Raw genomic sequence first — 15,579 nt, forward strand, 5'->3', positions numbered from 1 at the left:
AGGTACTAAGAAAAATTTCTCAAATTAATAAAATAGTTAAAAATTCGAACGAACTTTCCGCACAGCATTCAACATGTGTAAAATTATATCAAAAATTACTTATTTAGATTAGAAATTATTTTTGAAGATACTTCTAGTTTTCTAGCGTGAGGACAATTTTCCCGATGTGCAGGTACTAACAAAAATTCCTCAATTTATTAAATTCCTCAAAAATGGGAACGAACTTTCCGAGCAGCGTTTAACATGTGTAAAATTGTATCAGAAATCATTTATGTAGATTAGAAATTGTATTTAAAGATACTTCTAGTTTGTTAGCATGAGAACAATTTTCCCGATGTGCAGGTACTAACAAAAACTCCTCAATTTATTAAATTCCTCAAAAATGGGAACGAACTTTCCGAGCAGCGTTTAACATGTGTAAAATTGTATCAGAAATCATTTATGTAGATTAGAAATTGTATTTAAAGATACTTCTAGTTTGTTAGCATGAGAACAATTTTCCCGATGTGCAGGTACTAACAAAAACTCCTCAATTTATTAAATTCCTCAAAAATGGGAACGAACTTTCCGAGCAGCGTTTAACATGTGTAATATCATATCACAAATCATTTATTTAGATTAGAAACTGTATTTAAAGATACTTCTAGTAATTTTCTAGCGTGAGAACAATTTTCCTGATGAACAGGTACTAAGAAAAATTTCTCAAATTAATAAAATGGTTAAAAATTCGAACGAACTTTCCGCACAGCATTCAACATGTGTAATATCATATCACAAATCATTTATTTAGATTAGAAACTGTATTTAAAGATACTTCTAGTTTGTTAGCATGAGAACAATTTTCCCGACGGACAGGTACTAAGAAAAACTCAATTTATTAAATTGCTCAAAAATCGGAACGAACTTTTCGTACAGCATTTAACATGTGTAAAATTGTATCAGAAATTATTTATTTAGATTAGAAATTGTATTTAAAGATGCTTCTAGTAGTTTTTTAGCATGAGAACAATTTTCCCGACGGATAGGTACTAACAAAAACTCCTCAATTTATTAAATTGCTCAAAAATGAGAACTAACTTTTTGAGCAGCGTTTAACATATGTAATATCGTATCAGAAATTATTTATTTAGATTAGAAATTGTATTTGAAGATACTTCTAGTTTTTTAGCGTGAGAACAATTTTCCCGACGGACAGGTACTAAGAAAAACTCCTCAATTTATTAAATTGCTTAAAAATCGGAACGAACTTTCCGAGCGTCTAATATTATATTTAATATATAGACAACGGTTTCGTATTGTTCACGCATGTAGCGTAAAAACATGTTCGTAGCATCTTGTTTGTAGTATTCGTTGCTTTCTTCACTGTTCTATTTAACAGTTTCATTTAACATTTTCATAGGATACCGCATCAAATACGTAAGACGCGAATTCGTCAACAGTTAAACAATTGTTACGCTTGCACACGGTGTTAAGAATTGTTGAATGGTATTACACAGTGCCGTGAATAATTACAAACTCAACATTATTTTCTGGCTTTTCGTCGCGTTAAAACAAAGCTTTTATAATTATACAAATTATAATATAAAACAAAACCAAAGCTACTGCCAAATATCATAGTTCTTGACATATTCAAGATTCGCGTATTATCCACATTGCAAAACACGTTGCAAATAATCAATTCATGTAATCTACCAGCAACCAGCATAAACTCGAAGTTCAAACGCAAAAAACCGAGTTTCAATGAAAACCCAGTGTCCTTAGGTTCACTAAGAACCGGAAGCGCGCCATTGTAAGCCAAAAACCTACGTTCTAATCAAACCACGAAATACTAGTAACTTAAATTAACTCTTCTTAATTCTTCTTATTATTCTTAACTCTTCTTATTATAGAACTTAAAGGTTCTACAATATTTCGACGTATGGTACAACGATCGTATAATAAAATCGCTAACAACAGGCATACGACGTTTAACTGATTGGCAACTAAGTGACTGCGGATTTTGTCAATGCCACCTAGTGATAAAACCCTCAATCACTTAGTTGCTAAGCCAATATAACCTTCGAAAATTCTCGAAGCTGTTGCCTTCGTAACGTTCATTGTATACCGGGTGCAAAAAAGTATTACCGTATGAAGTGACTTTTCAAAGAAAAATTAGAAGAAAATGGAGGAAATTTCTCTTTCTAACGATTCGTGAAGTTGTGAAAATTGACTACAAGGTACAGAGAGACAAAATACTCACGTGACCGTAGGCGAAATTTCCATTGTTAGAGGCGACCGTTAAAAATTCGTTTTCCACTCGTGCATCTCGTAAATTTCTCATCGACCTTGTCCTTGCCTCGCTCTTTCTCCTTCAGCATTTTCTTCCCACTCCCCGCGACATCGGATAACTTCCGTGCAGGCTTTTTCCACGAAACTTTCCTCCCCGCCATCCTTTTATTTCAATCCTCCTTTTTTCCCTCTCTTTTTCTCCTCCCTTTTTACTTCGTGCGCTTCTTCCACCGCACATTTTATCTTCTCGCCCCTTGAACTCCTTCCAACCTTCGCCCTCCTTTTTTCCCTCCTTCCGTCTGACTTTTTATTCTTGTCGTCGACGAGCGCCCCGGTCCGGGATTCTCCTCTTTTCCTCGACATTTTTCGACGAGGGCGCCGAGGGACGAGGGGCGGGCCCGTCTTAATCAGATCCGAAGCGCGCAGGGAAAATAATTAATGCGAATAAGATTACGAGACGAGATCTCTCCTCAGATAAACTTTCTAATTATCCAGCGTCGTTTCGGGGCCAGACTCGGCGTTCCTTACTTCCACATGCATATCGCGATTTCGCATCTCGCGTTTCCAACGCGGTTCCAACCGTCGGACCGATCATCCGACTCTGATGAAGTGCCGGTAAAAGACGATGATCGCGATTTTCTATCGAAAACTCGTCCCTCTCGCTACTCGCTTCTTCCACTTTTCTGTCTGCTCTTCTCTTTCGAAACGCGACATTTACTGCAAGTCCCCCGTCAACGTTTTATTCCCACGTTATTGAATTTTTTCCCTCTTCTAACGCAGCCACTTGGTATTGGAGGTGTAAGAAGGAAAGGTTACCTTTTTCATCCGAAAGTCGTTTTGTTCGAAATTTGTACTTCCTTCGGGTTCTTATCTTGCAATTCACTTTTATTCTTTTGATTATTTAATTTTAATCGAAATTGGGAATCTCGATTGTTACGATCGCGAGGAAACGCGTCAGCGAGAGGCGTAAATTCTCGTTGTGATTCTGACAGTCGACGCCGCGAACCAGTCGTTCCCCTGTTTCGATTACAGGCAGTTCAAATGACAGTAACACTGAATTAATAGGGTTAATACGAGCTTCTATTTTTAACAATATTTAAAATTATAATTAACACGTTACAAATGGTTTAACGATGACACAACCAGTTTATTATTACAATTCGACTCGACTTTGTGACATTTCTCGACGTATTCGTTTGACTAAGCGACCTCGATTTTATTTCTCTGAACCTCTCGATGCATTCGGTTTGAATCCTTATTTGCCACTGACTGCCCTTCGATTTTGTCCTTTGTCTTCTCTGGGAGACGACCCCCACCACGCTCGGGCCTCGCAACCGTTCGCGCTTATGGTCACGTCGCCACTTTTTTTGTGTAGATAAAATAACGGACCGCGGGCGAATCGATGTTTCTAGAACTCGCTGCTTGACGACAACTATGCGCTTATCGCTACTTTGTGTATATCTCGCTGGCCATGTAATGTAATACGATCTGTCTACGACACTGTAGTACCAAGGGAGACGGTTAGGAACACGGCCTATAATAGCCTCGGGGCGTAACGTCAATGTTATTGCTCCGTCTTTAGCTAGGTTTGACGACGAAACTCTCTGGAAAGACGCGTTTTATTTTTAATAAATTCTCCGTATTCGATGCAATTGATTGTAAGTTGCATTTGTTCTGTTGGAAAATTGCCGACGTTGTAGAATTTTCTTGCCAGGTATTTCAGACTATCGTTTTATATTTTCTTCGTCGTACGAGGCAGATGAGGTTAGGTGAGGTTATAGTCTGACGACTATAGGACACCCGCAGTTACGTTTGGTTTACCAGAGGATGAAAAGCGAGAAAATCCATAGATAAGCAGGCAGACAAGGAGAAATAATTTCATTAAAAACGTAATAAAAGTGGTTTTCATTAAAGATATTTCGAAAATACTCGTAGCATTAACAAACGTCATATAATATCGAGCAAATTGTTGTATCTGGCACTTGGATGGCTATCGAGGATTTTTAATTTTCCTCGTTCCAATTAAACATTTTCCCATTACTTTCGTTCATTAAAACCGGAAAGTTGAACGCAACGAATTTCGCTCGATGCGCGTGTCATTTTTACACGCGACTACGTTCCAATTATTTTTCCTTCTTTTTTATCCTCTCTCCTTTCGCGTTTTTCTTCGTCGGTGGTTGCTTGCACCGATGACAGATTCGCCAATAACACGTTTCAGTGCCAGTATATCGAACAAACATTTTTAATTAGTCACCGAGCAACGGCCACTGACAGTTGTCTCGTGCAAGAACTTTGTTCAATTTCGTTCATCCTTGTACATGATAAAAGGCAAACGTGCGTGGTTGTCAAATTCGTCATAGGTTTTCACGAAATTTCTACTTGAAACCGATTACACATTCCTCAGATCCTGTCGTGCTTCACAAGTTATTTATTTTTAACAACTATATATATAGATATATATTTATATATATTTATATTATATATATTATTTATATTTTATATTAATATATTTTATATTTATATATATTTTTATTTTATTATTTTATACATATTATTTATTATTTTATATATACTTATTTGTTATATATTTATATATATATATTTATTTATTTATTTATAATACGTCCAGTACGAATGTTTTAATTTAAATTGTTGGATTTGTGAAAATGAAAAATTTGCATTTAAATTGAAACTAAAGTAGGTATGTAATAATAAAGTTGCATTAAGCTCAACTCTTCCATTCGCCAGACCACGTCGATTTAGATAATTCAATTTGTTGTAGAACGTCCAGTATGTTGCAAATTGTTAGATCATTTTTATGACTCTTACACCGTTTCCTTTCGTTTCAACAGGGAAGATGACAAATTTTGAAGAAGTAAGTTTCGCGAGTTTTCGTCGATTAACAAATAGAACGATAAAATCGGATATTAACGGGAATAAAAATTTTGTTAAGAACAGTCGTGCATTCTATCGATAAATAAATTTATATAAAACGTCCCTTCCACTTTGGATTCCAACAACCGAAGAAAATAATAATTAATGTGGACGATTACACATTTATATTTGTTGTCTCATGAAGAAAAGGAATCATCTCGTTCAAGTTATCAATCTCTTCGTTATTTCCCTTTTTAGAGATCTACTAAAAATAAACTACGTTAATTTTACATTCGAACGGCGTAAGTTAATTAAAATTGATCTGTCCTTATTATAGAATTGATCAGATCCGTTCAATGGAATCAGATATTATCGATCGGTCCTCGTTCATTTTTAATTGCCTGCACCAAGCACAGCCTAATTAACGCTGCTATATTTGGTATTGAAACTATCAGTGAATCATTTGTATTCTAAATAAAAATTGATGACACCAGTGAATTTTCTGTACTTCTCCTTTATTTATTTATTTTTAATTTTCTATCTATCCAGTTATCTGTCTTCTCATTTATTATTCTTAGTTAGAACTGAAAACATCAAAAAATGTTTTGTATTCTTTCTTATTTACATATTTGTCTTTCCTCATCTATCTATCTATTTTTATGTTATTTGTAATTCCTATTTAGAATTAAAATTATCAATGAAATTTTTGTACTATAACTATAAATAGCAATTGAAATTATCAATGAATTTCTTGTATCCTTTCTTATTTACATATTTGTCTTTCTCTATTTATCTATCTATTTCTATGTTATTTGTAATTCCTATTTAGAATTGAAATTATCAATGAAATTTTTGTACTATAACTATAAATAGCAATTGAAATTATCAATGAATTTCTTGTATCCTTTCTTATTTACATCTTTTCTCTATTTATCTATCTATTTCTATGTTATTTGTAATTCCTATTTAGAATTGAAATTACCAATGAATTTTTTGTATTCCAAATAAGAATTGAAATTATCAATGAATATTCTGTATTTCTTTCTTATTTACTTATTTTTCTATCTCTATCTATCTATCTATGTTTATGTTATTTATAATTCCTATTTAGAATTGAAATGATCAATGAATTTTTTGTATTCCAAATAAGAATTGAAACTATCAATGAATATTCTGTATTTCTTTCTATTTACTTACTTTCCTATCTTTATCTATCTATTCATTATTATGTTATTTATAATTCCCACTTAGAACTGAAATTATCAATGAATCTTTTGTACTACAACTACAAATAAGAATTGAAACCATCAATGGATATTCTGTATTTATTTCTTATTTACTTATTTTTCTATCTGTATCTATCTATCTATGTTTATGTTATTTATAATTCCTATTTAGAATTGAAATGATCAATGAATTTTTTGTATTCCAAATAAGAATTGAAATTATCAATGAATATTCTGTATTTCTTTCTTATTTACTTATTTTTCTATCTCTATCTATCTATCCATTTTTATGTTATTTATAATTCCCACTTAGAATTTAAATTACCAATGAATATTCAATATTTCTTTTTTATTTACTTATATTTCCACTTGTATTATTTATAATTCCTATTTAGAATTTTATGTATTTCATTTTTATTTACTTATATTTCTATCTCTATCTATCTATCTATTTTTCTCTCCTTATTTATAGCTGTTGTTTTGGATTGAAAATTTCTATATTTCCGAAACACAGCCAACACAGAATGCCTGTTTTAAAAACAGGTTACGAACGCACAACATGAGGATATTATTTATACCAACAGGATATTCCGGGTCTGTGCTGCATGCTTAGCTTGATGCATTTGTTTGCACCTATTTGCCGGTTTCTACTCTATTGTTGTTCACGACGAAGATCGATGAGGCTGCTCGCACGTGGAATAATTGCGGGGTGCCGGTTCGTTGTGTCGTTGAGTCCGCACAAGTCTACGAATTCTGCTTATTATTCCAGAAATTCTAGTTATTATTCGCCTACGCTCACCGTGTTTTACCGAACTCCTGGAACACACGAACCGGCAAACTCGCCAACCCGAATTTTCCATTAAATTCATCTTCCATTATTGTTTTATCCATTCACCGGTTTAGCACAATATTTATTTTTTCAAACTCTGTTACCTTCCGAACAATTACCTGTTTCACGAAATCTCTCATCGAACTTGAAATACCACTTCTCATTCCCATCTCGTTCTCCTACTATCCGCAATTTATACTCAACGCCGTGTATTCTCCACTTGTTTTCCATTAAATCATCAGTTTCGCCAATTCCAAGCATATGCATAGTCGAACAATTTTACGAATAAAACTATGGCGAGTGTAGCTTTGAAAAGTCCTCTAAAAGAGCATCCCCTATTTTATCGCGCGATTATGCGTACACTATCGCGAACGTTCGGATTATCTTTTCTACAAAGTTGACCACTTCGACGTTAACGAGAAAAGGAAACCAGAAACTCCGAACGATTTGTGGACGTACGCGCGAATAAATGTATGGCGGGGACTAGGCCCGTGATAGTTGTGATGTAGTTGGCTGTAGATGTCGGCTTCTAGGGGTCTAATTATATTTACTTTCTAATTATTGTATTGTGGAAGAAAAATATCGGATTACGGGATTCGAACCTGGGTCCCGAACGTTCGTAACCTAAGGCGCTAACCACTGCGCTATCGTCGTTCGGTTCTAGTTAATGTCTAGTGGCGGTATTTATTGCTGAGTGCAGCCACAAATGCAACTTTTCGACGAGCCGATTCCTTCGACCAATCGCAAAAGTGTCGCCAAGCTGACGACTATTGGCTTGGCAACTAACACTCGCAACTGTTGTCAATGGGATCGTGTAGATTTTTATGTCGCTTCGTCACAGCGGAAAATCCACCTATAAACTAGAAAATATAAACTACGAGAATGACGTGTTTTTTGGCGCCAACGTTCGTTACTTGCGATTAGTCTGCTGTTCCAATGATTCACATAAACGGCGTATGGGACATTCCACGTAAAATGAACGAACCGGCAATGATATCGTCGATTTTATCCTCGTGGAAAGAAATTGCGGAACATAGGGAATTCATATACATGGAAATAGCGAGCGACGCTTATATTTTGTCGGTTTTCGCTTTTCCAAACAGGAAACACCGACGTGTCCCGGTTATTTATACGGCTGTACGTTCGCAGGTTTGTAAATGTGGTCCTGCTCGATGATTGCCAGCCAACTGGCGAACAATACGCGGCTGACATTTTTTTTTTTCTTTTTGGATTCGATGCTATCCGCTATCGTGACGCTGCATCCTCTGGGAAACGATTCACTTACGAACTTGGCTCGATTAATTTCACGCAATTACATAAAATATATTTATTTTCGCTGTCGTAATAAATGCCACTGTCGGCGATTATTTGGAGAGCTAGTCGTTACTGCTTTATCGGAAATCTCCGACTTTATTCCATTTGATATTTCGCATCGCCACATATTTATGATAACAGCAGCGAAAACCGTTTAACTTGTAGCAAATATCGCTTTCTGTCCGAACGCTGCAATCGTTTCCATGACTTTCCACCTGCAGCGAGTATCCGGCTTAAAAAACAAGAAATTACCTAACAAACTTTTGAAACGTATTAGCTTGTCCGGAAAGTTTCTTTCTCCTTTAAAGAATTAGTCGTACCGACACTTAACGCTAAACATTCCAACGGCCCCGTGGCTCGCCACACACAGACCCCATTCTTCGGGCAAGATGATCGCGATGATGATGTCGATGCATCATTCACAGCCTGAGGACCCGCTACAAATCTTAGGATTAATTAACTAAGGTCCTTCAAACGGACAGACAGTCTTTATCCTAACAGGAAGATACGGGAAATCTGCTTTCCTCGCGTACGACGCTTCCCGCTAGCAACTCTCTCTCAAGGGCAGCCAGCATTCTAATCACCAACATAGAAATTAACCAATTAACAGCAACGTCCATTTGCCTCAGCTTCCGAGCGGAGGCTTTCCTCGACGAATGCGATGATCTCGCGCCCTTAGGCACAGCCCAGCATAGTTTTCCTGTGCAGCGTCATCGTGACGGAAAGTCATTCCCTTTCTTGCAGTCTCGTTAGTCAGTCATCTAGTGTCTGTACGATCGGTGAATGATCCACGTTTCAATAAAGAGTTAGTCAGGTATCGCGAGGAGTAAGTCGAGTCCGACTTAGACTTTGGAGCAAAGTACATCTGTTATCCCGTTGACCGCGGATTCGTCATAAGGAAACCTAAGGTCATTGTCATTAGCGTCTAATCACCGCGGCCACTTGCCAATCTTGTAACATCCATACTTGTGTTAATAAACGCTACCTCGATTGTGTGACAACGAGAGACTCATTACACGCCCCTGATCCAAGTCTCAACGATAACTCGACATATATAAATATATAGCATAGTTTCTTCGAACGTAAACATTTATATTTGTAAAGCTATTCTCTAATGTACTCGACCCCATGGCCAGGCTGCTCATAAATGTCACATATCCCTGGAAACCTGAGTACCGAAACTTTTCCACTAGCCAATCGCGTAATCGACCAAACATTGGCCATTACCTGGGTCGTAAAAACGCCCTCGATATTTAATAACCAAGGGCGAAGTGTGTCACGGGGAACGGGGAACGTAGACAGGATACGACACGGGGCGAAGGCAACACATCGACCACGAAGAAAACCGTTTCGCTAGGTGAAAATTACTTCGCCGAACGATTTGTGCTGGTACGCGCGAAGAACGGGGCAACAGCCGATTCCTTCGGTGAATTACATAAATGTCGCCAAGCTGACAACTATTGGCCTGGTAACTAAGTGATTGCGGATTTTGTCATTTGGTGGTACTGACAAACCCCAAGTCGATAAAACGATAGGGAACTGTCAGCACTTGAGCCGTCCGCCGAACGACCCGCATTATTCCGCTAGATAAATTCTCGTTCATCGACGATATATTCACAGGGCGGGTAAACATCGACGAAGAAATATCCGCCGTGTTTCCTTTCGTTGCAGCATCTCTCCACTCACGCGCTATTTATTCGAACGCTTTTCTTTCCTTCATTGGCCGGCCAAGACGAATCGCTGGCACTCGTGGCGCGTAGTATTTCACGCGTTTTAATTTTCTCGATAGAAGGTGAGTGCGGAGGAAACTGATAAACACGCGATGAAATTTTATCGCTTGTATTTTTATTGCACAGGGTGCAGGGAAAAGCCGAAGACAAATTTTTCTAGCGCGTGGCATGTTCATGCAAACAGACAGAAGATCCTTAGCCAGTTAGCTGTTGCGATTTTTTTTTCTTTTTTAATTTTGAAAAGTGTGGCTCTTATAGTATAGAATTAAATCGTAATGGAGCGAACTTTTTATTGTTTAATTTTATTACTCATAGGGTTCGTCGCAATACAAACCACTGCCACTTCTTCGTGACGAGTATACTCGTCGGAAACGGCTAACTGGTTAATAGACATGGGTGCAATATTCCTATTATATTTATGAAATGTATAAAAATATCTCGTGCGTCCTACTTATAATAATTCTATTACACGCGTGCGAGCGTCTTGCCTCGTTAAGTGTCCATGCACCTCCGAATGGCCTCAAGTTCCGTACACTGAAGGCTGCTTCGTTAAATAGAACGCTGCAAGGTTCAGGTAGCACAGATGCTGCTGTTCTATGATATTCTGCTTGAAGTAGATGAAACAGAGGAGCGGATAGAGACAACTAATACGGCGAATAATATTCTCTACACATGACAAGGATTATCGTTATGCGTGTAGTTATGTAGCTAGAAAGATCATCGCCACTGAAGCGAAATTTGTAGACTGGGAAGGGAGATACTTTTATGGATTAAACGCCACTTACTTAACTCTGAAACTTATGGGTTCAGAAGCCATGTTTATCGTGACTCTTCCCACCCTCTGTACATATAAAATATAAAAATTAAATTTAGGTTAATTGAAATATGTACTATATTTATTGTACTGTACTTTTCGAGGGGCTGTACAGTATAATATATTTTAGTATAATTTTATGTACATATATGTTCGTCAACACAGAGAGTTCGTATAATTTTGAGGGGAGAATATTAAAACGGCGAGTGCCGGAAACACGTTGAAATGAAAAATATCCGAAAATTGTGATAGTATCACAAGTTACTTCTGTTTTCTCTTTAATCAAACTGAAACTTTGTCTTATAAAACTGAAATCAGCTTATTTATGTGGCACGAGATTAGAAGCGAGGTGGTAAGCACGTGTTCGATGTTATCTCCGATACTTGAACAACATTTATTTCGATGCCGAACGTGTGTTGTTTTAGATTGTAACGCGACACAGGTCGAACCCGAGCGTTGATGACGCAGAAGCGATACAAAGTTGATATTGAATCGATACAAACTCTGTACGACTACGTAACAGCTATGCTACACTATGAGCTTTTCCTCGTTTCCCTTAATAGAGCAATAAATTTTCTCTTCGAAGGACCGTGTTTTTTTTTTTTAGTAAATTCCAGGATTTGGTCTTCTACGACGTCCTGTCCTTGGACGTCGTTTCGCGGGCCACGTGGCCAACACGTGTACTTCAGACCTGGAACTTTCTCTATGGCCATGGGCCGCTACAGAAGACACATCAGTCTTTTTTTATCTCTTCTATTATCGATATTGTTGCTACGATTTAAACTTCCACATTGTTGTGGTTGATCCGGTTAGCCGTTCGTAAAGAATAGTCGCAATAACAATCACAACGAAGTTACTTCGAGTTGTTCGAAGTTGTTTGCAACAATGAGTTTAGACTATGTTTCTATACTTTCGAATAATTTTCCATTGAATGTATAATTGTATAATTAAATACGTTTGAAAATGTACTCTGGTAATATTTTCGTTAGCAATTTGTAAGTGTAATAATTTGATTACAACAATGTAACAACTTCTGGCTAACGTTGAATTTGTACAGAATATCTTTGCTAAAGTGACAATGAAATTTTATTAAATAATTATCTTTGAAATTATTCCCCTATTTTCCTTTCACATTTGCGGATACAAAGGTATTTTTCAGTGACAAACACGTAGCCTTTGCAAGGCTCCGTGTAATGCGATGGGACGTCTGACCAAGCAGCGCTAAATCTCCTGCGATTTATGTTGCACGGTAGTCACGCGGTCTACCGATCTGTATACATCCAATTTTCCTTAACGATATTATTCGTTTTTATCCGGTGAGCTGTACTTGACGAATATACTCGTCACGATGAAATGACAATATTTTGTGTTACGACGAGTATACTCGTCATGCGTAAAAAGTAGTTACAATTTGCTGTTTAAATTGCAACTTGGTAATTGTACTATACACTGCAGGAATAAAATTCAGAAATAAGACAGTCATTTAATTTGACGGGTGTTTGACGAGTATACTCGTCATGCGCAAAAAATGGTTACAATTTGTTGTTTAAATTGCAACTTGGTAATTGTAGTAAATTGTAGCTAATTGTAAACAAAAATAAGACAGTCATTCAATTTGACGAGTGTTTGACGAGTATACTCGTCATGCGCAAAAAGTAGTTACAATTTGTTGTTTAAATTGCAACTTGGTAATTTTAGTAAATTCTAACAAATTGTAGCTAATTGTAGTAAACAAAAATAAGACAGTCATTCAATTTGACGAGTGTTTGACGAGTATACTCGTCATGAATAAAAAGTAGTTACAATTTGCTGTTTAAATTGCAACTTGTTAATTGCAGCATAAATTGCAGAAATAAAATTAAAAAATAAGATGTTCATTTAATTATGATTTAATTCTATGTTATAACAAACACGTACTCTGTGTTTGACGAGTATATTCGTCATGCGTAAAAAGTAGTTACAATTTGCTGTTTAAATTGCAACTTGTTAATTGCAGTATAAATTGCAGAAACAAAATTAAAAAATAAGACAGTCATTTAATTTGACGGGTGTTTGACGAGTATACTCGTCATGAATAAAAAGTAGTTACAATTTGCTGTTTAAATTGCAACTTGTTAATTGCAGCATAAATTGCAGAAATAAAATTAAAAAATAAGACAGTCATTTAATTTGACGGGTGTTTGACGAGTATACTCGTTATGCGTAAAAAGTAGTTACAATTTGCTGCTTAAATTGCAATTTCAGCGAAAGTTAAAATATATTCGTAAATTTGAAGATATTTTCAACATCTGCTGGCCAAATCGAAATAAAACGAACAAATAAAAAAATATAAATAATTGTTATGAAAAAATGTGTACAATGTGAACAATACGATATATTGTACACGCTTTTTAAACAGGTTGCAACAGTTAAACTGGTTAATTAATATCACAGTTTACAAGAGGATTGCAATGTAAATCGACTTGCAAATCAGAAATAAATTACTCGAAATATTTTTCTACGCAAGGATTGCATTTTCACCTGCAATTGTCAAGAAAATTGAATTGAAAATTGAATGATGCTCACATATTTAATACTTAATTTCTTCATATCAGGCAGATTAATTATGCTTTTCACTAATCGCTGTTTTTTATTACAAACTTTTATTTTTATTCCATTTATTTATTTTATTTTTATTACAAATTTTTTCTCGCGATGCAGCAAATTGTCGAAATATCTAATTTTTATTAAATTAAACTCAACATCGAAATCTTAATGCTTTTAATCACATGCTTTTAAGAATCATGGACGAACGATCATCTCGATGACGATTTGAATATCTCATGACAGAGTTGCTTATGAAAAATCCAATTGCAAGCGATCAGGTACGTGTATTTTCGAATTCCAATTTGAAAAATCAATTGTACGAAGGTCGAATCGCTAAAATACGATCTAGCGGCAAAAATAGCACAACGTAAAATAAAACCGTCGTACGTTCTTTCCACTTTAATTTTCTAATGAATTAAATTATACCACGTGGGAAAATAACCAAGTGGATGGTTGCGTTTCATACTTTCGGCCGATTGTATAAATACACTAAATCAACCTCGTAGTGTTATTCGTGTGGACGGTGGCAGCGGGTAGCAAGTTCCAACAGTTTCAACTAGCATCTTCTTTCGCTGCTTCGTGACCTCGTATTCCAGGCAAAATTTATCCAGGAAATATTGTTCTAGTTTCGGACGGTTCCGCGCTCATAATGCATCACGTCCGTAATACCTTACCATGGTTGCGGTTCTAAAACGAAATATATGTGGGCACGAGATGTGGCATCGTCTTTATTCGCACCTGAACGCCCGAGAATCCAGCAATGGTGTCGCGGTCACACTATCAGCGGCAAAGTGTATCCACCTGAATTTCCACAACGGTAGGCCTCTGCGGCTCATTTGTCATTGGAAATAATCAGACAATGCCGGTGTGCGGCTAGCCGCTTCGTTAATCCAATTTCCGCAATCCAGTTGAAGCAAGGACGAGCAGGAAGGCACAGGGAAATTCCTCCGCTGGGATAATCGCAACGCCTTACGGAGGAAATTTTACGAAAAGTTCACAGGTTGTCTCGCAGACTAGTCTATTGGGCAACTAAGTGATTGCGGATTTTGTCATTAAATGGTATTGACAAAGTCTGCAACTACTTAGTTGCCCACCCAATAGATATTTCCAGTGTGAAATAAAATATTTTAACTGGAAAAATTCACGACTTGAGAAAGAAGTCTGAAAGGACGCTTTTCGCAGCAACCGTTTCCATGGTTTTCGTGTCTAAAGTCGACTGGCAAATAAGCGATTGCGGATTTTGTCAATACTACCTAATGACTTAGTTGCCAACCCATTAGATATTTCCAATGTGAAATAAAAATATTTTAACTAGAAAAATTCACGACTCGGGAAAGAAGTCTGAAAGGACGCTTTTCGCAGCAATCGTTTCCATCGTTTTCCCGTCTAAAGTCGACTAGCAACTAAGTGATTGCGGATTGTGTCATTAGGTGGTATTGAAAAAATCCGCAATCACTTAGTTGCCAACACAATAAATATTGTCAGTATAAAATAAAATGTTTATAATAAGAAAAATTCATGACTCCAGAAAGAAGTCTGAAAGGAACCTTTTCGCAGCAACCGTTTCCATGGTTTTCGTGTCTAAAGTCGACTAGCAACTAAGTGATTGCGGATTGTGTCATTAGGTGGTATTGACAAAATCCGCAACCACTTAGTTGCCAACACAATAAATATTGTCAGTATAAAATAAAATGTTTATAATTAAAAAAATTCATGACTCCGGAAAGAAGTCTGAAAGGAACCTTTTCGCAGCAACCGTTTCCATGGTTTTCGTGTCTAAAATCGACTGGCAACTAAGTGGTTGCGGATTTTGTCAATACCACCTAATGACAAAATCCGCAAACACTTAGTTTTCAACCCAACAAATATTTCCAGTGTAAAATAAAATGTGTACAATTAGAAAAATTCACAACTCGGGAAAGAAGTCTGAAAGGATGC

Source organism: Bombus fervidus, chromosome 18 (assembly GCF_041682495.2).
Source record: "Bombus fervidus isolate BK054 chromosome 18, iyBomFerv1, whole genome shotgun sequence".
Taxonomy (NCBI): Eukaryota; Metazoa; Arthropoda; class Insecta; order Hymenoptera; family Apidae; genus Bombus; species Bombus fervidus.